General features: G+C 38.1%; 1 protein-coding gene and 1 long non-coding RNA gene across 2 annotated transcripts in view; one reads left to right on the top strand and one right to left on the bottom strand.

Annotated features, from left to right (window-relative positions):
- FAM227B (family with sequence similarity 227 member B) overlaps positions 1-24,054 on the top strand; it is a 276,142-nt gene that overhangs the window by 214,427 nt on the left and 37,661 nt on the right. The gene's annotated exons all lie outside the window — the stretch shown is intronic.
- Positions 877-19,258, bottom strand: LOC131278001 (uncharacterized). The gene is made up of 4 exons (XR_009185096.2): positions 17,533-19,258; positions 11,184-11,301; positions 9,703-9,915; positions 877-4,104 (listed from the first exon to the last, which is right to left on the bottom strand). It is a non-coding gene; the product is annotated as an uncharacterized lncRNA (long non-coding RNA).

Here is a 24,054-nt window from a genome sequence, read left to right as displayed (position 1 = left end):
ACTCTTGAGGGCAAATAAGCCTAAAAGAAAATGAGAGCAAGGAGATGATTAGGGCCTGGATGAGCCTTATAAACAGTAAAAGCAGAGATGAATATAGTAGGAAAAGCAGAAAGAGACTAATTTGCTGACCTCTGTCTCTATTTTATATATCAAGTGCCTACATAGCACTCACTGCACGTCAGGAAATTTTCTATGCTCATTATAAAATTAAATAATGTATTTCTCATATGTTTGTACTATTTTTATCCTCATTTTGCCCTAATGATGAAACTAGTTTTAGGTCTAGTTTCCCAGAACAGATAGAAAAGGAGAGTGAAACTTAAGTTAACTTTAGTCCTCCATAAGAGACACTGAAAAAAAATTTAAAAGGAAGATAGTTCTGTCAGGAGGAAAACAACAACAATAGTAATTGCAACAATAAGGTTGATTGAGCCCTGTGCCAGGCCCTAGAGGAACAAGGCACAAGAGGATTTAAGCAGCTTTCCCAGATAATGGTGTTTGTAATTGGCAGGGTTGGGTTATTTATACAGACAGCCTAAACTTGAATCTGCACTCTTAATCATCACTGCTTTCAATATAGGATTTATTTTCATAAGGGACTGGGAGGAGGGTGCCCCTGATTCACCTTTTCCATGTATGCAGAATCTTAGAGATGCGTAGAGAACCCAAAAGAAACCCTTCAATTATGGGAAGAAACTTGCTGAGGGAAAAACTCCTACCTAACTCTAGAGGAATCACCTATATACTAAAATATTAAACCTAGTCTTTAATTTATATGTATGAACCAAATTTAATAAACATTTGGCGAAAACATGAAAGAAATGGATCAAGGTAAAAGCACCAAAAATTGATCAATGAGAAAGAGATAATCCAGGAAATATAAAATATCTTTATCAAATTTTAACTAGTATCTCTATACTCATACATTTAACAAATATTCATTCAACACCACTGTGTATCAGATTCACATAAAGAACTTGAAAGGCTCACAAACTACAGACCCTCTCTGAAAGAAATGCTACCATAAAATTAAAAATACTTTCAAGAGCAAGATGGTGGGATACAAAATAACTGGTGAACTACTACTCAACAATAAAAAGAAACCTATTACTGACATACACAGCATATGGATGAATCTCAAAGGCATTATGCTCAGTAAAAGAAGCTAGATCCACAACACTGCATACCATATGGTTCCATTTATATAACATCCTGGATAAGGCAAAAACTACAGTTACAGAAAACATTTCAGTGGTCACCCAGGTCTGCAGTGAGGGTGGGGTAGATTACACTGGGACATAGGGGATTATTTGGGTGATGAAACTGTCCTATATCTTGACTATGGTAATGTTTTTGTCAAGACTCACAGAGTTATACACCAAAAAAGTTTAAACTTATCGTATGTAAATTATACCTAATATATTCATAAGTATGTACATGCATGCATATGTATATACATAAATCCATGCAATAAGGGGGAATAAACAATGTAAAGCAAAGAAGCCAGTTAAATGTATATTTAAATGTCAGTGCTAAAATTTTTTTAAGTAACATTAAACTAAAATCCCAAATGATGACAACATTGGCAGTGGTAAGAATTTGAAGGTTAGGAATAGGAAAAAATAAAGTTTGCTGAGGTTCTTGCTTTATTTAGGGGAAGAATAGCAATATAAATATAGTCTAGATATTGTTAAAATTGTGCTTAAATGTTTTTAGTTTACCCCTCGAAAAATATAATGGGATTCATAACTTTCAAAGCAGATGAAGAAAATAGGAATAGAAAACAATCTAATAAGAAAAGAAAATAGAAATGACAGAAAAATGTAGTTAAAGGAATGGGACAAAATGAAAATAAGAGAGCAAAAATAATTTCAAACTCATTAGAATAAATGTGAATGTGTTACATTTTTTAACTAAAAGATGGACCTAAAGATATCATGCAAATTAAACACACATATGCAAACAAATATCCAGCTATACGCTGTTTACAAAAGACAGGCCTAAAATTAAATAACATAGAGAATGATCATCTTAATAGATTGAAAAAGAAATTATAATTGACATGGCTTTAACATTCATTCTTTATAAAAAGGAAACAAACTTACTTTGGTAAGACTAATAGGAAAACTTCTTTAATTTGGCACAGGGCAACTACAACAAATCTGCAGAATATCATACTTGATGAAATTAAAAGGTGATCCACTGATCAATCTTTCCTGAGGCTTGGTTGTGATTTTCCCGTCCATCACACTTTGAGACTCTTTGCTAATTTGGCTTTTGTCCATGAGTACATTCAAAAGCATTTTTGCATTGCTCTTAAGCAATGGCAAAATGCTTCCACATCCCTCATTGCTGTTCTGTAGCATAAATCAGATGCATTCTTCAGGAATGAAGAGTTTATGTTTTCTGAGTAAAAAAATAGCACTTTAAAATATGATTTAAGATTCTAAATCCAGGTGGGGCTGTCAGAATAGATCATTGTTTACTGACTACAGAGAAAATTAAAGGATCAAAGAATCAGCTCAGGTAAATTTTTAGTTCAGATATTTCTTTCCTTTGGCTCTTTTAGGGTACATGGAAGGGAAAAGGGAGGTCATAGCAGCAGGGATTAAAGAAAGGAAACAACATATATTGAGAACCACCTATTTACCAGGCACTTCATGAAGTACTTCACAAACATCATCTTGTATATCCCTCCAGCAATCCTGAGACTGGTATAGATGTTACCATTGTACAGCTGAGGATGAGTTCAAAGTCACATCATTAGAGAAGAGTCATTCCAGCTCTGTGTTCTCTATTCCTTTGCTACTCAAAAGATTTCCACAGACCAGTAGCACCATCAACACCTGGGATGTTATTAGGCCTCACCCCAGACCTACCAAATAAAAAGCTGCAGTTTAAAAATTCCCAGGTATTTCGTATGTCTTTTGATGTTTAAGGAACAATGATTTCTGCTCTTCTGTTCTTTCCCGTGGGCTTCTTACTACATACTATAGTGGTACTTGGAGTTGTCCTGAGTGCTATTGCAGGGACAGATGCAGGACATTATATATCCTGCCGTAACCCACTGAACGGCCTGGGAGAGAGTGTAAAGTTGATTCTTAAACCATGCTGTAGTAGCACTCAGTCTTTATCCCTGAGGAAGTATCATTAAGAACAGATCTACTCAAGGTACTAATTTAGAACGTCCATAAATTTTATTTAGTGTCTTGTGGTTTTGCAAATGAAGCTTCTGATGGTGTGCCTTCTCTTGTCATGATTGATTTGTTTAAGTTTGGATTCAGTGAGTCTTAGCAATCAGGATAGGAGCTTACTGGTAGCCAGATCAAAGAAATTGGTATTAGCAGCCTCCTAAGAGCCAATTCTTTTTCTAATCATACATTTTAATTATTAATTTCACTTAGAGCTTGATTTAATTAAAAGCAGAACCAAATTTTGCAAATTTTACCTTGGAATATGGACTTATTTTAAGGCTTATTGTTAGTGGAAAATACTGAGAATCCACCCAATAAAGAAGTTTGAGAGCCTATAATTAATTTTTTATATAATGGAATAAAATGCTATTACAGAAGTATGACGTACAGTAAACATTCTAATGGAAAGATTTTGGTGAAAGGGTGGGGAACTGACACTGCATCACTAGGACTCTGCTAGCATTTTTCCCATTAGAGCGCAATGGCTCCAAACAATGAGGAAATGATATGAGTGAACCATAGCACCCTTCACTTAATATTTGCACTAAGAGAAAACCAAAATGAGCTCTTGCAAAAGTTTTCTCCCCACTACTTTTGACCCCTCTACCCTCATTTTGAAAAAAACATATTTATTTCACATAACACATACATAACACGGACATCCTGAAAATGTGATTTCTTTCATTATTTCAGCTTTGAATTTTCAAATAAGAAATACTTCAATTTATTCCTCTATGGTATCAGTTATCATCTATGCATTCCTTGGCTTCTTTCCTCCATCAGTTTGATGATGGTAGAATTGGTCCATTCAGTTCCTATTAAAATTGACTGCACTTGGATTGGATGTGGCTCAAGCAGTTGAGTGCCCACCTCCCACATGGGAGGTCCTGGGGTCCATTCCTTATGCCTCCTAAAGAAAAAATAAACAGACAACAAGCAAAAACAATGAGCAGACAGCTAGTGCAAACAATGAGCAAAAACAATGAGGAAACAGATGAGGAAGCCATCTTGGCAGGGGTGGGGGGGTGGTTTGGGGACCAAGAAGAAAAAAAAATTGACTGCACTGGGCTGACAGAAGTTTGGAGCCTGTAGCAAACATTCTTAAATTGTTAGATGACAATTAGAAAAAGAAAAGTTGCTCTCAACTTTCAATAGACTATAAAGTTGCCTTTGTCCTTTATAAACAATCCTTAGGAAAATGAAGTTTATGAAAATTTGAAATAATTAGGCTACTCAACAACTTTATGATTTAAGTGATAAAACCACAGCACTTACAACATTGTTAAGCAACCACTTATAGTATGTAAATAAATTCATAATTACCCACCAATTATTTCCATCATCCTCAAAATCTGAGTTCAATGCATTATTTCCTCATGATCTATTTTAAAAATCTGCTCCATCTAAATCACTTATGCTCTTCTTCGCATTTTTAAAGTAAGAAGATGCCCTTTGCTGCAACTAGGGTGTTCTTCTCATGAGCCTGCTCAAATGTCTTGTTGCCCAACTCCACCTCTGCACATACTGTTGGCCTGAATTCTTTCTCCATGTCTGATCCCCTAAAATCCTATGAGTTTTTAAGATACTGAGCCATTTCTGACCATCTCATCCCATAGTCTCTGTCTTACCCAAGAACTTTTATTTATGGTACACTCTATTTGCTCCTTCATCTCATGTTAACTTTGTAACAGATGTTGAATTTTCCACAAGTATGACCTTTATTATATATGTTTTATCAATCTACTTAATTATAATTGGCTGCTAAAGCCAGAGACTGCATCCTCTACTTCTTTTGAAACTTTCAGGGTTTTTTGCACAATAGCTATATAAGAAATATTTCTTGAGGGAAAGCATGAAAAACTGAAGAAACCGAAAATAGCAGAGTTATGCTCAAGAAATCACTTTTGTGATTTTTCTCAGTTAATAGAGATATATTAATTTGACCTACTTCATTAAACACGTATTAAAATAATATAATTTTAATTGTAATTATTTTATTTAATTAATTTAATTAATACAATTTATATTTTCAACTATGATTTACTACAATTTAAATAATGTAATTTAAAATTTTATAGTTTATAATATAATCTAAAATATAATTAAAATTGTAATTAATATTATTTAAAATATAATTTACTATATTATAATTTAAAATAACTTTCATACAATTTGAACACATTTTTAACAACCTCATCTTTACCAATGAAGAAATTGATACTGAAGTAGAAATTGGGTTGCTGGAGATTACTTTTGCTAGACTTGGTCCACAGATTCGGATGGCTGCAAGTTTTCTATCTGCCAAAGCAAAAGGAATGGTAACATCACTTACATAATTGGCAGTATCTATAAAATAAAAACATGTAACTTTTTTTGTGGACTTCTGTATCAATCAGAATAGGCTAGATATTGCAGTGGTACCAAACCAACAAAATCTTAATGGCTTATACTAACAAAAGGTTGTTTCTCCTTCACACTATGTGTCCATTGCAGATGGGTTAGGCCTCTGCTAACCCACCTAGTACTTCAGTGACCCAGGCTGAGGGAAGCTCCATCTCATTCACTACAATCACAATGTAAAAGGGAAGCGAATTAGGTGAATTGCACATTGGTTCTTAAAGGACATCGTTTTTGCTGACACCTCATTATTTTTTGCCCATTGCAAGCTTCATGGCCAGATTGATCTGCCAAGAGGATAAAAGTGTACAGTCCTACCATGTACCTGGAAAGAAAAGGTGAATATTTCTTAACAGTCCAGTTGATTACCATGCTTTCCGTAGAAAAGCTCTACATAAAGTAATGAACTATATTAACCTAGAAAAATACACATTAAATACAGAGAGAGCTGAGTCTGTAACATTCCACTGTGTTGACTATTATCAGTCACAGTAGAGCAGTTTTAAATGATAAATTATAACAGTTTCTTTATAATTTGATTGGTAGAAATGGCATCAGGCCATCTAGTTAATATGACTTTTTAAGTAATTTGGCAGGTAGGAAACCCAAAAACACATTTTTCCAATATTTTGCAATTCCCAATTGACCTGCAACTGAGAGTCACTACGTTCTTTTGGCACTTTCATCTTTTCTTCTTCAGTAATGCTGTCATATGTATTGATTGCAATTATCTAAGAATATGTCTCAGACCCACCCTCACCCCCACCACAGATAATGAGTTCTGTCTTCTTCATTCTTATATCTCAGGCCTTGAGAGCACATAGTTGACATTCAGTAGATATGAATTGAATGAATATTGATAGAATTACTGATAAATTGAATGAATATTGATAGAATTACTGATAATAGCAGTTTTTTGCTGATAGTGCCCCAAGTAAATTAACCTTGAGAAACTGAGAAGTTAAAGGAAGTTTCTTGGTCAAAGTTCCTTTGATTATAATACAAATCCACTCAAACTGTGTTATAGGATATTAAAATGCAACTGTTTCTTAGTTTTTTCAGAATTCACAAAGGCTGATGACAAATCAATAGGTGACAAGAACTCCACTTTCTAATGAGAGATCCTAGACCAATTTGCAGGACTTTAGATCACCTCTAGCGTATTAAAGATGGGAGTGGGAGTGTTGATAAAGAATTCCTTGGGGGAAGTGGACTTGGCCCAATGGATAGGGCATCCACCTACCACATGGGAGGTCCACAGGCCTCCTCGACCCATGTGGAGCTGGCCCATGCGCAGTGCTGATGCGCACAAGGAGTGCCGTGCCATGCAGGGGTGTTCCCCGTGTGGGGGAGCCCCCGTGCAAGGAGTGCGCCCCATAAGGAGAGCCATCCAGCGCGAAAGAAAGTACAGCCTGCCCAAGAATGGTGCCGCACACACAGAGAGCTGACACAGCAAGATGATGCAACAAAAAAAAAAACAGATTCTCGGTGCCACTGATAAGGATAGAAGCGGTCACAGAAGAACACATAGTGAATGAACACAGAGAGCAGACAACTGGGGAGGGGGGGGCGGGGAAGGGGAGAGAAATAAATAAAAAATAAATCTTTAAAAAAAAATTCCTTGGGTAGAAAGGAGTTGAGTATTTCTCTCCTCAAGCCCAGTGACAAAGTGGTTGAGAAGTTAAAAATTCCATGAAACAGAAATTTCTGGAGAAGAGTTGTTGCCCTTCTTTCAATGCCAGGTGTCTCCTAGAGTTTGGGGAGTATGACAACTAGCAGGGAAGGCTGTAGCCCATCCACGGCACACGTGATTACATGTGAGTCTCAACAACATTGTGCTTTGTCTTTCTTTCCGTTAAAAAAAAAAAAAGATAGACCAGTGGTGATTTAATTTCTTTGTTTACTGGTGAAATTGAACATTTTCCCTGAAAGGATACTTGTCAGGTTTTTTTCTCTTTTATGGATTCACCAAACTTTTGTTTCGTTTGTCATTCTATTGGAAATATTTTCTGCAGTTTTTCATTTTTGCTTAACAAGAGTACTTTTTGCTTAATAAGAGTTTTGAAATTTTATGTAAAAAAATTTTTTTTCTATAATCATATCTTTTGTAGCCTTCTTGACTACCTATACCTATTTTTTCATTTATACTTCTGCATTTTTCCCATATTTATCTCTTCAATCCAACAACAGTCTATTTTTGTTGGAATGCCTGATTACATAATAGTGGGACACTTCAAAATGCTGGAACTAAATTGTTCTTTCCTGTTAATTATGCTCAGTATGTATGTAGGATTGTTATTTTTAAAAAGGTTTTGAAATTCATTGTCATTGTGGTAAAGATATCTTCAAAACCTTTATCAACTACCTTTTCTCTATAAGACCTCCATAAAATGAGAGCACCATCTGACCCCAATGCCAAAAAGAACTGGAATCTTCCCAGAAATTCTCTATCTTGTGGGCATTGTGATATGTGGAATGAATAAGATGTTCTTGTTTAAGTTGCCTGTTAAAAACAATTTGCATTTTGAGAAAGTATTCCTGGACCACCTTATTCCCACCATTTTTTTCTCAGTTCTTGCCCTCTACTTTTAATGCATGCTACTTTGAAGTATTTATGTACCTTTGTAAGTGAACTTGAATCATTTCTACATCAAGAGGGGAGAGTAAGGGAAAAAAAATTAATTTCAAGAAGTGATAAGAGGTAAAGATCTAACTTACTTTTTTCTAAGAGATAACGTTCTCCTTTGATGTTATTCAATTATTTATATTTTCATAATGATTAGGAATATCACATCTATTATTAAATTAATGCTTGTATCAAATGATAATTTATTTTATTCAGGTCTAAAGAGTTCTTTCCTTAACTTTATGTTGGCACCATATTTTTTAAATCATTATTGCCTTATCCATTTTGATATCTGAAAGTGAAATTGTTCCTTCATCTTTTTCACTATTTCATGCCTATTTTGCCCACAACAGATATTTTATATATCCTTTACAATAAGTTTTCCCTGTTCCCCTTCCCCCAAAGAAATTAATGCAGGATTTGTTTTGAATTTTTGTAATTCATAAATTATTTGAGGGAGAATTTATAACTTTGTGATATTTATTCCCCACATTCAGAAATATAAGATGTCTCTTTAGTTCGTAATTTACCCATCTAGGTCTTATGCATTTCTTAAGTTGTTTCTTCCTATATATTTTATATTTTTTTAAGTTAGAAATGAGATTTTAAAAATTTTATTGTCTGGTTGGTTAATCACTGACATTGAGAATAGCCATATATTTTTTTTAAGACTTATTTTTTATTTATTTCTCTCCCCTACTCCCCTCCCACTTGCCTGTTGTCTTCTCTCTGTGTCCATTCACTGTGTTCTTCTATGTCTGCGTATATTCTTGTCAGCAGCACTGGGAATCTGTGTCTCTTTTTATTGTGTCATCTTGCTGCGTTAGCTCTCCGTGTGTGCGGTGCCTCTCCTGGGCAGGCTGCGCTTTTTTCACATGGGCTGGCTCTCCTTGTGGGACACACTCCTTGCACGTGGGGATCTTCTACGTGGGGGACACCCCTGTGTGACATGGCACTCCTTGTGTGCATCAGCACCACACATGGGCTGGCTCACCACACAGGCCAGGAGGCCCTGGGTTTGAACCTTAGACCTCCCATATGGTAGGTGGATGCTCTACCAGTTGAGTCAAATCCACTTCCCCATAGATTTTAACATATTTGTATTTACATAACTAAACTTTCTCAATAATGCTCCTTACATTGGTTATCTTGCATTTTCTAGGAAGACAACAGTATTATTTGTAAAATATAAATATATATTAGTAATGTTGTCTTCATCATCCCAATATTTACAGTTCTTATGACTTTTTCTTGGTTCACTGAATTTCAGGTTAGAATTTTCAGAACGGTGTTCAATAACAGTTGTGACAGTGAAAATATCTACTAGGATTTCAATTGTCTGCAAATACAGAATACTTTATATTTATCACGAACAAGTAAGAAGTTAATTTTTCTCACATACTAAGAAATGTAAAGATAGGCATCACTACTCAAGGATGTGACCAAGGAATCATATTTCTTATATATTCTGCATCAGAAGCTTACCATATGACATTTATCCTCAATGTAACAAGATAGTTGCTGTACATCTAGGCATTTTATCCACATATCACACAGGGCAAAGGTGCAAGGACACCAAAAAAACTGCAAAAGTCTTTTCCTTCTCAGGTTTTGCCTTTTTATTCAGATAAACTTTCCCCAGAAGCTTCACATGGCCCAAATTGAGCTTCAGAGGAGATAAGAAACTGAAGTATTTGGCTAAAGTAAAAAAAGACAAATGGAAGAGGTTTAAGTAAATGTTGAACAAGCCAATTTACATGCCTACTTCAGGGAGAATCCAACTTTTGCCCCTGACATATGGGAACAGTTCAAATTGTTATTTCAAGTAGGATTTTGAATTTTTATCTCAAGATAGATATTCTTTATCATGTTAAAGAAGTAGCCTTATTTTCCTGATTTGTTTAGCATTTTATTTGGACTGGATACAGAATTTTATTGAACACATATTTTTAATCAGTGTGATGAATTTCATAAATAGCTATTCTAATATTAAAGAAAAATGAAAGCAGAAAGAAAGAAATAATAAAGATTGGAGAAGAAATAAATTAAATAGAGAATAGGAAAATGATAGAAATTATTGATGAAACTATATTTGGTGTATTCAAAAGTTCTACAAAATTGACAAACATTTAGCTAAATTAATCAAGAAAAAAATCAAATTATTAAAACCAGGAATGAAAGAGGGTCATCACTACCAATCCTACCAAATAAAAATGACTATAACACCATAAACAACTGTATGTCAACAAACTAGAAAATTGAGATGAAATGGAAAAATTACAAGACATAAACTACCAAACTGGCTCAAAAAGTAATAGGAGGGAAGCGGACACAGCTCAACTGATAGAGCATCCGTCTACCATATGGAGGGTCCAAGGTTTGATCCCCAGGACCTCCTGACCCGTGTGGTAAGCTGGCCCACACTCAGTGCTGCCGTGCACAAGGGGTCCCGCACACAAAGGGTGCCCACGCACGAGGAGTGCTCCCTATAAAGAGAGCTGCCCTTCGTGAAAAAAACACAGCCCACCCAGGAGTGGCACCGCACACACAGACAGCTGATGCAGCAAGATGATGCAACAACAACAAAAAAGGGCCGCTGGATAATGGAAGCAGACACAAAAGAACACACAGTGAATGGACACAGAGAGCAGACAATGGGGGGAAGGGGAGAGAAATAAATAAAATGAATCTTTTAAAAAAAAAAGAAAAAGAAGTAATAGGAAATCTGAATAAGACCATAACAAGTAAAGAGATTGAATTATGAAATCAAAAACTTCCCAGGTCTAGATGGCCACACTGGTGTACAAATTTTACAAGTACTTCTGAAAAAATAAAAACACGTCTGAACTTATCATATAAAGCCAATATTATCCTGATACCAAAACCAGACAACATCACAAGAAAAGGATACTACAGTCCAATATATCTTATGAATATAGACATAAAAATACTCAACAAAACCCTACCCCAGTGAAGATGATGGAGTGAGAAGCTTGAGGGAATCTTCTCCCAACTGAAGCTTTGAACAACCAGCAAGAACTGGCAGAAACGTCGTTTTCAAATCTCCAGAAAACAGTGAAAGGGCTGTAGGAACAGAGTGAGTGCTAAATTAAGAAAAAAGCACAGTATGTTCCAATTTTTGCTTCTGAACTCATTTAGTGGTTTGTTTTTTAATGTTTTCCATTCCATAGGAAAGATTTTAAATGGATCAATAGTTTCCTTCACTAACACCTTTGATCAGGTCTTAAGCTTAAAAGCTATTCTATTTTACAATATGTTTGCATTATTTCCCTCCACAGAGTTTTATTTTATAAATACACCAGTTCTTTATTTTAGTTGTCACTTTGATCCTCACACAAAAATCTTAGAAATAGTTAAAAACTAATCACTTGTGCCTTGCATCTATTACTTGTCTAAACAATGATTTAGTCCTTGAAGATACAGCTGTAATTCATATTAAGTAATGATATGAAGAAGTAAATCTCCCAAATACCAAAATATATAAATTTACAATATGAAATATTTCTTGGAAAACAAATGTGATGTGAATCAATCTTTTATCATAGCATAAGATCTTCATGTTCTTGGATATTAAATTTAGTTCAGAGTCGGTAAAACTAAAGAATGCTACTATAACCTAACATGTACAGAGCATTTCATAATTAATAAAGTATATTTATAAACACTTAAACACTATAACCTCTTTGTAAGCTATTCACAATTATATAGTATATATATATATATAACCTATAGTATATATATATATATATACATATATAAGGGTAATAGCACATTACCCCAAGAAGGAATTTACTTTTCCTTTTGAGCTATGTGAATAGTACTTAATGCTTCAATTTAGAACATGAATTACATACAGAAAGATGGGAAGATGACTCAGTAGGTAAATAGTTAGACATGTAGTTTGTCTCAGATATAATATATATTGAAAACAATGACTGGACCTGCAGATGGAAAGATTGGAGGGATTTGACAAAGTGTGTATGTAAGGATCTGAAAAAATCTGGGAAACATGGTAGAGAATATACATACACAAGACAGTAAGAAGATACCTGTAGATGTGCAATAATTTCTTTGAAATAAGCTTATCATTTTACTATATTACCGCAACAAAATTATATTCATATTTCATTTCTTATTTACCTAGTGGCTACCTGTGCTTTCTCTTTTCTTTATTTCCCCTTGCATTCTAGTACTAGATGAAAGTTTCTTACAGTTTTTTTTTTTTTTTTTGAGGTGCCAGGGGCCAGGGATTAAACCCAGGACCTTGTAGGCAGGAAGCCAGTGCTCAACCAACGAGCCACACTGGATTCCCTGAGTTGGTTTTTTCATTTGTTTTGCTTGTTGTTTTTTTCTGGGTTTTACAGGAGGCATGGGGAGCCAAACCTCAAACCTCCCACACCACTTGAGCCACATTCCCTCCCACTTACAGTCATTTTTTAAAATTTTTTAGTACACCTACCATACCTGATTTTTATTTGGGGGTGGGGGGATTTGCAAAGTTTTTCTTTGGCACTTTTTCTCATAAAATTTCTTTACCATATGTTTGTCATTTATGTCTTATTTTTTTTGTGCCTTGCACTTTCTCCTAGCTTAGGTCCTTTGCCTGATATTAATAAACACTATCTGATGACAATAATTCTGCAACAAAGATTAAGTGATTTAAAAAGGACAGTGTTTATTGTGGGTATATTGGACATGAAGTAGAGTTCCCTTTAATATAAAACTGTATCTGTTCATGGAGTATATATTAAGTGTCTTTCAAAAATGAAGGTGTATTCATGTGCTGTGCTGATGTGCGCAAGGAGTGTTGTGCCACGCAGGGGTGTCCCCCGCATAGGGGAGCCCACGTGCAAGGAGTGCGCCCTGTAAGGAGAGCTGCCCAGTGTGAAAGAAAGTGCAGCCTGCCCCGGAATGGTGCTGCACACACAGAGAGCTGACACAACAAGATGACGCAACAAAAAAGAAATGCAGATTCCCATGCTGCTGATAACAACAGAAGCAGACAAAGAAGACGCAGCAAATAAACACAGAGAACAGACAACCAGGTTGGGGGTAGAAGGGGAGAGAAATAAATAAATAAATCTTTTTTAAAAATGAGGGTGTATTTAGAATATTCACAGGTAAACAGAAAATGAGAGAGATTGTAAACAAGAGACTGGCTCTGCAGGAAATAATAATAGGAGTGCTGCAGCCTGAAAATACAAGACAGGAGAAAGAGACTTGAAAGAGGGTCTAGAAATGAAGATTATAACAGGAAAAGTAAGTAAAAATGTAAAAAGAGTTGTGAATGCAAAATATGACAGATAAAACACAAAGATCAAAATGGGTGAAATAAGACCTGCCTTTTCAGTAGTAACATGAATGTTAATGGATTAAATTCTCCAATCAAAAGACACAACCTGGGAGAATGAATAAGAAAATACAAATCATCTATATGGTGTCTACAAGAGACTCACCTTAGACCCAAGGATACAAACAGACTGAAATGAAAAGCTGGAAAAAGATATTCTATGCATGCAGCAACAAAAGAAAAGCTGGAGTAGCTATATTTATATCAGATGAAATAGACATTAAAAGCAAATCCATTATTGGAGACAAGAAAGGTTAAAAAACAGATCTCGATAAATTTAAAAAGATTGAAATGATAAAAAGCCTTTTCTCTGATCACAATGGAATATAGCTAGAAATCTGCAACAGGAAGAAAAAGGAAAAATTCACAAATATATGGAGATTAAACAACACAATATTAAATAATCAGTGGATCAAAGAAGAAATTGCAAGAGAAATCAATAAAAATCTCAAGATGAATGAAAGTGAGAATACAACATATCAGAACCTATAGGATGCAACTAAAGCAGTGCTGGGAGGGACATTTATTGCCATGAATGCTTACATTAAAAAAGAAGAAAGAATTTCAGGAAAATGGTGCTGGAGTAGGCAGGCAGGGCTCAACTGTCTTACAGAAACAAAAGAGAAAGAGCCAAAAGCTGCCTGAGGGAACTGCTTTGGGGGTCATCATAACAGGACAGTGCTAGACAACTCCCAGGAGGCTGAGGGAAGGAGAGAGATGAAGAACCCAAAACAACAAATATACTTTACCAAACCCCACAGTGGATGGAAAGTACTTCCCTCCTCTGTGCCCCAAGATGATAAGCCAGAGTAAAATCCCTGACTCATTGCAGCAAGCTGAGAGGGGAACAGACATTTTCCTCCCTGTCAACTGTTACAAGGGAAAAGGGAGGGGAAGATGAGGGGTTTTCCTCAATGAATTAAGCCAGCAACACCTGCTTTGAATCTTGGCTCTGGCCAGAACAAAATACAGGAAAGTGGAAATTGAAACATCTCTATGGAAAGGTGCCCTGATGAACACCATCTGCTAGCCAGTCTCAAAACTGCATGGACAAAAACTGCTTTGAGATGTCTCTTTATGCTAATTCCTGGGAGAAAATCTGTACCCCACTAGTGAGTCTCTGGCCTGATTTTGATAACTTAAGCTGGGCAATTTTTTCTTTGGCAAGGGAGTAAAAAGTTCAAATGTTTGTTGGATATTGTCATAGTGGGTAGTATTACACATGACAACTGAGAGAGGGCTGAGTTCCCATCCTAGGGAGTTCTGCCACATTCTGCAATGGAACAGCAACAATCCCCCAAGTGCAAAGGCAAGGAGAAGGAAGGTTCAGTGATGGACCCTTGATAATGATGACTATGCTTATGAGCCTTTGTGCTTGAAATTTCAACTAGGCCTACAGCTGCAGGGTGCCTAAGAGTTACCTCCTGAGAGTCTCCATGTTGCTTAAATGTGGCCACTCTCTAAGCCAAACTCAGTATGTAAATGCATTACCTTTCCCCCAGTGTGGGAACATGACTCCTGGGGATGAGCCTCTCTGGCACTGAGGGATTACTAACAAGCACCAGCTGGTGATGCAACTAGAAAAAGACCTTGAATAAAAGGGGGATATAGTAAAGACAAATGATGTTATATGTCTAAGAGACTTTAAAATGAGTCAGGAGGTCATCAGAGGGGTTGCGCTTACACATGGCTCAGCAGGATCCTAGAGACAGTGAAAGTAGATACAACCCCAGGTAGAAGTGCTCCTGAGGGCTTTGGAGACACCCAAGTTCTGTGGTCATGGCAGATGGCTCTGGAGTTCAGTGCCTTCACAGTGGGCTCTACTTTAGAATTTGTGTGCCTGAGTATGATGGAGTTGGACTCAGATGTGACTGCTCTGTGCATGCCTCTTTTCTCACTTTTACTGTATCTGTGGTTGGTGCTGGGGTTGGTGTATGCTCAGGAGACTTTAATCTCTGGACTGGCCATGTGCCAGCTGGGCCCTGAGCCTCAGCAGAGTTGCAACACCTACTCTCTGGTTTGTTGAACTTACCCAGGTCAGCTAACAGGGAGGAGAGGATGGTCAACCACCACACCAGGGAACTGAGAGTCTACAACCACAAGCAAGAGAATCCCATCCATCATTCAGGATCTAAGCTCCCTCTCAATTTAGAGGTGGAGTGGACAACACCACCACAGGGCCCTCAGGATGGAGGAATAAAGTATGAATTAGAGTAGACTTACTGGTATTCTATTAAAGAATTATTGTGACTCTAACAGTGGAAGAAATTGAAAGTGGAGACAGTGACCACAGAGTTGCAGGGAGAGGGAAGAAGAGATGTGATGTGGGGGCATTTTGGGGACTTGGAGTTGTCCTGAATGACACTGCAGGGACAGATGCAGGACATTATATATCCTGCCATAACCCACTGAATGGACTGGGGGAGAGTGTAAATTACAATGTAAACTATAATCCATGCTGTGTAGCAATGCTCAAAAAAGTATTCATCAAATGCAATGAATGTGCCACAATGATGCAAAAGGTTGTTGATGTGGGAGGAGTGGGGAGTGTTGATACAAAATGTATCATTTTGTATGATCTATGTATCTTTTTAAATAAAAGGGGGAAAAAAAACTTTTCCTACTCCCCCTTCCTAATGTTGGGGAGGTGCCCCAAGCTGGGCAATTTTAAAGACTTAGAATGAGTTAACCAAATATCAAAGAAGAGCTGTGGAAAAACAAAACAATAGGCAAGAGAGAGAAATTGGTCATCAGAGTCAATTCACTAACATATTCAGATGCCTAGACATCAGCAAAAAATTGCAAGCCATACTAGAAAACAGGAAGAGATGGCTGAACCAAAGGAACAAACCAAATATCCTTAAGAGATACAGGATTTAAGACAATTAATCATGATAATCACACAATTCTCCTAAATTACTTTGAATAATTGAAAGATATGACTAAAGAGGTAGAGGATATTAAGACACTGGGCAAGCATAAAAAACAAATTAAAAACCTGCAAATAAAATCATAGCAGAGTTTCTGGGAATGAAAGACACTATGTATGAGATTTTTACATTAAAGTCACATGAGCAGATTTGAATTGCATGCAGACAGAATTAGTGGTTTTGAAGACAATATCTGAACTGGAAAAGACAGGAGAACAAAAAGAGAGAAGAATGGAAAAAATGGAACAGGGTCTCAGGGAATTGAATGCACAGACGTGTGCATTATTGTTGTCCCAAAGGAGAAGAGAACAGAAAAGGGGCAGAAAGAATATTTGAAGAAATAATAACTAAAACCTTCCCAACACTTACGAAAGACAAAAATATCAATATCCAACACACCCAAACAGAATAAATCCAAATAGACCTGCCACAGACAACTACTATTCAGAATGACAAATATCAGAGATAAAGAAATATTCTGAAAGCAGCAAGATAAAAGCAAAGTATCACATACAAATGACCTCAGTAAGAATAAGTGCTGCCCTCACATCAGAAACCATGGAGGTGAGAAGAAACTGGTATGATGTATTTAATGTACAGAAAGAGTAAAACTGCCAGCCAAGAATTCTATATCTGGCAAAACTGCCCTTCAAATATGAAGGTGAGTTCAAAGACTAAACGAGAAACAAAAACTGATAGAATATGTTACCAAAAGACCAGAATTATAAGGTATACTAAAGGAAGTGCTGCAGCCTGAAAGGAAAAAACAAGGACAAAAGACTTGGAGATGAGTGTAGAAATGAAGATTTTTAGGAAGAGTAAATTAAAGGGTAAAAATATAAACAATAGTACAATATGACAACAGAAAGCCAAAGGACCAAATGGATGAAAAAAGCAATGCCATTATTGTAATAAGAGTGAATATTACTGGCTTAACTCACCTATCAAAAGACATAAAATGATAGGATGGATTTTAAAAATGAGTCATCTGTATTTTGTCTACGAGATACTCACCTAAGATGTAAGGACACAACCAGGTTAAAAGTGAAAGGTTCAGGGAAGTGGCTGTGGCTCAAGCAATTGAGCTCCCATTTACCATATGGAGGACCCAGTTTCAATGCCTAGCATCTCCTGGTAAAAAAGAAAAAAAGTCATCCCAGACCTGCATGGTGAGACACAGGCTCCCTCCTCCACATGGTGAAACAATGCACACACACAAAAAAAGGTAATGCCACGATCAGATTTAATTTTTAAGTGAAAGGTTGGGGAAGCAGATGTGGCTCAACCAGTTGGGCACCAGCCTACCACAAGGGAGGTCCCAGGTTCGGATCCCAGTGCCTCCTAAAAGAAGACAAGCAGACACATCCACTGAGGCAAAGAGCTAGATACCACCCCCACTGCAAAGAAGCTAGACATCACCTCTGCCACAGCAAGCCAGACGGTGCCCCACTGCAATGAGCTAGACACTACCCCTGTTGCAATGAGTAGATGCCACAAGCCAGCAGGCACCACAGCCCATGGTGAGTGGATGTGGCTCGGGCCATTGGGCACTTTCCCCCATGTGGGAAGTCCCAGTCTTGGTTCACAGTGCCTCCTGGGGAAGGTGAGCAAAACAATGAATGGACAGATGAGAGAACCATCAGGTGGTGGGGAGTAAATAAAGAAAAATAATTAAGTAAGTAAGTAAATAAATAAATAAATAAAAGTGAAAGGTTGGAAAAGATATTCCATGCAAATGGCAATCAAAAAAGTGCTGGGGTAGTGATACTAATATCAGACAAAATAATTTTTTTTTTTTTTGAGGTACCTAGGACTAGGGATTGAACCTGGAACCTCATGTGTGGAAAGCTGGCATTGACCACTGAGTGCCACACTGGCTTCTCTTAGTTGGTTTTTCTGTTTTGCTTGTTGTTCATTTTTGGTTTTTTTTTCAGGGAGCACCAGGAACCAAAACCAGGTCCTCCCATGAGGGAGGTGAGTGCTCAACCATTTGAGCCACATCTGCTCACATAAAATAGATTTTTTTTTTAGATTTATTTTTTATTTATTTCTCTCCCCACCCCCCACCCCCCGACCCCCGCCACCAGCTGTCTGCTTTCTGTGTCCATTCACTGTGTGTTCTTCTGTGTCTCCTTACATTCTTGATATCAGCACCAGGAATCTGTGTCTCATTTTGTTGCATCATCTTGCTGTGTCAGTTCTCCGTGTGTGTGGCACCACTCCTGGGCAGGCTGCTCTTTTTTTGTGTGTGTGCTGGGTGTATCTCCTTATGGGGTGCACTTCTTGGACATGGGACTCCCCTATGTGGGGGGCACCCCTGCGTGGCACAGCACTCCTTGCGTGAATCAGCACTGTGTGTGGTCCAGCTCACCACATGGGCCAGGAGGCCCTGGATTTGAACCCTGAACCTCTCATGTGGTAGACAGACGCTCTATCCATTGAGCCAAATCTGCTTCCCCAAAATAGATCTTTTTGTCTTTATTTATTTTTTTAATGTAATATACCCGCCACCTCCCTCACCCTACTCCTCCCTCCATAACAACAGTCTCCTCCATCATCAGGAGACGTTCATTGCATTTGGTGAATACATCTCTGAGCGCCACTGCACCTCATGGTCAATGGTCCATGTCATAGCCCACGCTCTCTCACAGTCCACCCAGTGGGCCATGGGAGGACATACAATGTCCAGTAACTGTCCCTGCAGCACGACCCAGGACAACTCCCAAGTCCTGAAAATGCCTCCACATCTCATCTCTTCCTCCCACTCCCTACCCCCAACAGCCACCATGGCCACTTTCTCTACACTAATGCCACATTTTCTTCAATTACTAATCACAATAGTTCATGAATAGAATATCAGTAAGTCCACTCTAATCCATACTCTATTCCTCCATCCTGTGACCCTTGGAATGGTTGTGTCCACTCCACATCTATATTAAGAGGGGGCTTAGATTCCACATGGATGCTGGATGCAATCCTCCTGCTTTCAGTTGTAGGCACTCTTGGCTCCCTGGTGTGGTGTTTGACCTTCTTCACCTCCATGTTAGCTGAGTGGGGTAAGTCCAATAAACCAGAGTGTAGGAGCTGAAGTCTGTTGAGGCTAGGGCCTGGCTATCACATGGTCCAGAGATTCAGGCCCCCTGGGTGTACATTAAACCCCAGCACCAACTACAGTTCCGGTAAAAGTAACAGGAGAGGCTTGTGAACAAAGATCACATCTGAGTCCAGCTTCATCACACAGAAACACAAATTCCAAAGTAGGGTCAACTGACATGGCACTGAACTCCATCTGCCATGACCATAGAACCTGTGGGTCTCTGTAGCCCTCAGAAGAACCAGTACCTGGGGCTGTATCTACTTTATCTGTCTCTGGGACTCTGCTGAGGTGTGCATAAGGGCAACCCCTCTGATAACCTCCCAGCTCTTTTTGGAGGCTCATAGCCATATAAACACATTTGTCCTTTCCATTTCCCCCTTTTATTCAGATCAAAAAGCATTTTTAACTCCTGGTATTATATGTAGATTGAGATATTCTGCTGGTCCAAGTTGACCCTTTTATTCAAGGTCATTTTCTAGTTACATCATCAGTTGGTACTTGGTCGTAATCCCTCGGCAACAGGGAGGCTCACCCCCGGGAGTCATTTCCATGCTGGGGGGAAGGCAATGCATTTACATGCTGAGTTTGGCTTAGAGAGTGGCCACATTTGAGCAACACAGAGGCTCTCAGGAGGTAACTCTTAGGCACCCTGCAGCTATAGGCCTTGTTCTTATTTCAGGTGCACAGGCTCACAAGCATAGTCATTAGTATCAAGGGCTCATTGTTGGACCTTCATTCTTTTTTGGTCTTTGCCATTGCACTTGGGGGATTGTTGCTGTTCCTTTAGGGACTATGATAGAGCTCCCCTGGCTAGGAACTCAGCACTCCCTCAGTTGTTGTTTTTAATTGTATCCACTATGAAAATATCCAAACATTTTTATGTACCCTGGATAAATGCCCTGTAAAACTCCCTGCCAACCATGTGTCCCCTGTCAATAACATCCCACACCAGTATTCCTCCCCTGCCATTGTTGAACCTCTCTGTGATCCAAAATTTCTTGAAAAGTGAAACCCAATATATTGCCAGGTTCCATTAATAGTAAAATGGAATATAGTGATGAGTTTAAAGGTTAGATATAGAATACATATTAATTTAGAAAAATTAAGGTAAAAATAAATTGGGGTATCAAAAAATTTTTTAAATGCAAAAGCTTTGTTTTTGATGTTTTGCCTTCCATCACTGCAATAAGTGTTGCCCTGTATGAAAATTGGAAAGACAACTACTTCCTTCTTTTCCTCAGTGTCTATGTCCTATCTTTTTCTTTTCTTTTTTCTAATTATTAAGCTTATCTTCACAAAAGTTTTAGATCACAGTAATTCATATATACAATATACAGTACTCCCACGTATCCAACATAAAACCCTTTTCCCTTCCACAGCAATAATCTTTTTACATATTCATACTATATTTACTGAAACTAATGTACAGATATTGAGACAATAGCTTTCAAACAAGGTAACATTTGTGTTTACATTGTGGTTTATATTTTAGACTATACAAATTTTCTAAATTTTTAGTTATCTTATGTTTTACATTATGATTTACAATTTAGCCTATCAGCCCCTATATATTTTTGGTGTAATTTTACATGTCTAATATCCATCCTTATGTACTCTTGTGGAACACTTCTATGGTCCACACAATTACATTAGTTCCATCTATTCAATACCTCTTTCCCCCTCCCCTCGGGGCCCACAATGACAGTCAATCTTCATTGCTTGAAGGGCCATGTTCAGAGATACTTGCAATAGTGTTGAGGGCTTGACATGCTCGGCTGCCCTAATGCACTGGGAGCCACCATTTCTCTTGAGAGATACAATTCCCTCTATTTGATGGCATCAGTCCTCCCCAGGATGTGGGTATACCTTCACTCTCATTATATGGGTCTCTATTCAATGATATAACCCACTATGGCAAAATGAGCATTCACATATTACCTAGGAGACTGTCCTGCATCAGATTATCCCCTTTAAGCATCTTAAACAGGTAACCTTCCTTATTATATTTTTGAAAAAGTTTTCTCAGCATTATACTCTCAACCAAATACCTGACAATCTCCTATGTTCATATGTTGCCCCACCCTCCCCCCAATTTCTTGGGCAATATTACCCATCCTCCCATCCCTAGCCCCCCTCAAGCCCGCAAAGCCCCACCCAGAGGTAACCCTATGCCCCCATTTTTATCCCTTCCTTGTACAAATACTTACATCCAGCTTAAAAATAGATTTTTTTTAAGATTTATTTTTCTCCCCTCCTCCCCCAGTTGTCTGCTCTCTGTTTCCATTCGCTGTGTGTTCTTCTATGACTGCTTCTATCCTTATCAGTGGCACCGGAAATCTGTGTTTCTTTTGTTGCATCATCTTGTTGTGTCAGCTCTCTGTGTGTGTGGCACCATTCTTGGGCAGGCTGCACATTCTTTTGTGCTGGACAGCTCTCCTTATGGGGTGCACTCCTTGCGCGTGGGGCTCCCCTATGCAGGGGACACCCTTGCCTGGCATGGCACTCCTTGCATGCATCAGCACTGCACATGGGCCAGCTCCACATGGGTCAAGGAGGCCCGGGGTTTGAACTGCGGACCTCCCATGTGGTAGGTGGATGCCCTATCCATTGGGCCAAGTTCGCTTCCCCAAAACAGATTTTAAATGCAAACCTGTTATAAGGGATCAAGAAGGTCATTATAGATTAATAAAAGATTATTTCAAAGACGAAATAGCAATACTAATTATTTATGCACCTAACCTGAGTGCCCTAAGATACATGAGACACACACTGGCAAAACAGAAGGGAGAAATAGATGGCTCTAAAAAAATAGTTGGAGACTTCAATACCCTAGTCTAAGTATTGGACAGAACATCTGGAAGGAGGATAAATAAAGAAACAGAGAGCTTGAATAATAAGATAAGTGAACTAGACCTAACAGACATCTATAGAGCACTGCACCCCAAACAGCAGGATATACATTCTTTTCAAGTGCTCACGGATCTTTCTCCAAGATAGACCATACATTGTGACACAAAACAAGTCCCAAATAAATTTTAAAAGTTTGAAATTATTCAGCATTTTCTTGGATCATAATGGAATTAAACTAGAAATCAATAATGGTTGAAGGGAAGTGGACTTGGCCCAGGGGATAGGGCATCCGTCTACCACATGGGAGGTCTGCAGTTCAAGCCCCGGGCCTCCTTGACCCGTGTGGAGCTGGCCCATGTGCAGTGCTGATGCGTGCAAGGAGTGCCGTGCCACGCAGGGGTGCCCCCCACATAGGGGAGCCCCATGTGCAAGGAGTGCACCCCATAAGGAGAGCTGCCCAGCACGAAAGAAAGTTCAGCCTGCCCAGGAATGGTGCCGCACACACGGAGAGCTGACACAGCAAGATGACGCAACAACAACAACAAAAAAGAAACACAGATTCCCATGCCACTGACAACAACAGAAGCAGACAAAAAAAAGAACACGCAGCAAATGGACGCAGAACAGATAACTGAGGTGGGGAAAAGGGAGAGAAATAAATAAATCTTTAAAAAAATAATGATTGGAAAAGGGAAAAGTCATAAATACTAATACTAAAGCCAGGGAAAGATATTACCCCCCCCAAAAAAAAAGTACAGACCCATTCCCCTAATGAATACAGATGCAAAAATCCTCAGCAATACACTTGCTAATCAAATACAACAATACATCGAAAGAAGTAGTCATCATGATCAAATGTGTTTTATCATGCAACGGTGGTTCCACACAAGAAAATCAATCAGCATAATACACTGCATTAGTAAATCCAAGAAGAAAAAATCACATGATCATCTTGATTAATGCAGAAAAGCCATTTGAAAAAATCCAGCATACTTTCCTGATTAAAAAAAAAATCACTAGAAAAGATAGGAATCAAAGGAAACTTTCTCAACATGACAAAAGGCAAATATTAAAAGCCCATAGTTAACATTGTACACAATGGTGAAAGATTGAAACCTTTCCCTTTGAGATCAGGAACAAGACAAGGATGCCCCCTGTTACCACTGGTATTCAATATTGTGCTAGAAGTTCTACCTGGAGCAATCAGACAAGGAAAATAAATAAAAGGCATCCAAATTGGAAAAGAAGAAGTAAAACTTTCACCATTTGCAGATGATATGAACCTATACCTAGAGAACCCAAAAAAATCTACAATAAAGATACTAGAGCTAATAAATTTATTCAGTAGACTGGCAGTATACAGTATTTTTTTAAAGATTTATTTATTTTATTTATTTCTCTTCCCCACCCCCAATTATTTGTTCTCTGTGTCTATTTGCTGTGTGTTCTTCTTTGTCCGTTTCTGTTGTCAGCGGCACGGGAATCTATGTTTCCTTTTGTTGCATCATCTTGTTGTGTCAGCTCTCCGTGTGTATGGCACCATTCCTGGGCAGGTTGCACTTTCTTCATGCTGGGCGGCTCTCCTTATG

This window comes from Dasypus novemcinctus, chromosome 3, assembly GCF_030445035.2.
Source record: "Dasypus novemcinctus isolate mDasNov1 chromosome 3, mDasNov1.1.hap2, whole genome shotgun sequence".
Lineage (NCBI taxonomy): Eukaryota > Metazoa > Chordata > Mammalia > Cingulata > Dasypodidae > Dasypus > Dasypus novemcinctus.
This window is presented reverse-complemented; position numbering and strand designations above follow the sequence as displayed.